The sequence below is a fragment of the Orycteropus afer genome, unplaced genomic scaffold, assembly GCF_000298275.1.
Source record: "Orycteropus afer afer isolate SDZICR_OR568_19922 unplaced genomic scaffold, OryAfe1.0 scaffold00036, whole genome shotgun sequence".
Classification (NCBI taxonomy): Eukaryota; Metazoa; Chordata; class Mammalia; order Tubulidentata; family Orycteropodidae; genus Orycteropus; species Orycteropus afer.
Genome location: NW_006921623.1, coordinates 16,941,133 through 16,942,922, shown reverse-complemented (window position 1 = coordinate 16,942,922; position 1,790 = coordinate 16,941,133). Strand labels below are relative to the sequence as shown.

At 37.0% G+C, this 1,790-nt stretch overlaps 1 protein-coding gene across 1 annotated transcript in view; it reads left to right on the top strand.

The window, feature by feature from the left end:
• Positions 1-1,790, top strand: part of DDX10 (DEAD-box helicase 10) — a 381,553-nt gene that overhangs the window by 78,467 nt on the left and 301,296 nt on the right. The gene's annotated exons all lie outside the window — the stretch shown is intronic.

Sequence of the window (1,790 nt, the reverse complement as noted above, 5' to 3'; positions counted from 1 at the left end):
TGTAAATAGTGCTGCGATTAACATGGGTGTGCATATGTCTGTTCTTGTCATGGCTCTCACTTCTTTAGGATATATACCTAGTAATGGAATGACTGGGTCAAATGGTATTTCTAATTCCAACTTTTGAAGGAATCTCCATAGCGCTTTCCACCGTGATTGTACCATTTTATAGTCCCACCAGCAGTGTATGAGAGTTCTAGTCTCACTGCATCCTTACCAGCATTTGTTATTTTCTGTCTTTTTGAGCTGTGCTACTATTGCTGGAGCAAGATGATATCTCATTGTTGTTTTAATTTGCATCTCTCTAATGGCTAATGATCGTGAGCATTTCTTCATATGCTTTTTGGCCCCTGAGTATCCTCCTTGGTGAAGTATCTATTCATGTCGTCTGCCCACTTTTTAATTGGATTATTTGTCTTTTTGTTATTGAGGTGTTGGACTTTTCTATAATTCTAGAGATAACTCCCTTGTTAGATATGTCATTGCTGAATATTTGCCCCCCATCTGTAGGTTCTCTTTTGGAGATGTCTTTGGAAGCACATATAAATTTAATTTTTAGAAGGTCCCATTCATCTAGTTTTTCTTCTGCTGTTTGTGCATTTTGGGTTATGCTTGAGCGTCTATTTATGCCATATATTAGAGCCCCTAAATTTGCCCCTAGTTTTCCTTGAGGAACTCTATAGTTTTAGGTTTCACATTTAAATCTTTGTTCCATCTGGAGTTAGTTTTTGTGTATGGTGTGAGGTACAGATCTTGTTTCATTTTTTTTTTCAAATGGGTATCTGGTTTTGCCAGCACCATTTATTAAACATTCTCTACCCCATTTAATGGAGTTTGGCCCTTTGTCAAATATCAGCTGACCATAGGTCAATGGATCTATTTCTGGGTTCTCAATTCTATTCCATCGGTGTGTCTCTCATTATACCAATACCAGGCAGTTTTGCGTACTGTGGCTGTATAGTAGGTTTTGAGATCCGGCAGTGTGAGACCTACTACTTTGTTATTCTTCAGTAGTGCTTTGCTTATCTGAGGTCTTTTTCCTTTCCAAATAAAATTAGTGATTATTTTGTCCATATTAGTAAAGAATGTTGATGGGATCTGGATTGGGATTGCATTGAATGTATAGATTGTTTTGGGTAGTATTGATATTTTCACAGTGTTCAATCATCCTATCCATGAGCATGGGATGTTCTTCTGTTTATGTAGATCTCTTAGGGTTTCTTAAAGTAGTCTTTTGTAGTTTTCTTTGTGCAGGTCTTTTGTGTCCCTAGTAAGATTTATTCCAAAGTATTTTATTTTTTTTTTTGGTAGTTAGTGTAAATGGTATTGATTTCCTTGTTTCTTTTTCAGGAGTATCTTTGCTGGTGTAGAGGAATCCAGTGTATTTTTGTGTGTTGATCTTGTATCCTGCCACTGTGCTAAATCTGTCAATTAGTTCCAATAGTTTGTTTGCTGAGTCTCTTGGGTCTTCTAGGTATAGAATCATATCATCAACAATAGGGATAGTTAGACTTCTTCCTTACCAATTTGGATGCCTTTGATTTCCTTTTCTTGCCTTATGGCCCTGGCTAGGACTTTCAGTACATTGTTGAATAGAAGTGGTGATAGGGGGCATCCTTGTCTGGTTCCTGTTCACAAGGGGAATGGTTTCATTCTCTCTCCATTGAGAATAATTTTGGCTATTGGTTTTGTATAAATGCCCTTTATTATGTTGAGGAATGTCCCTTCTATTCCTATTTTGCTGAGAGTTTTGATCAGGAATGGGTGTTGGATTTTATCAAATGCCTTTT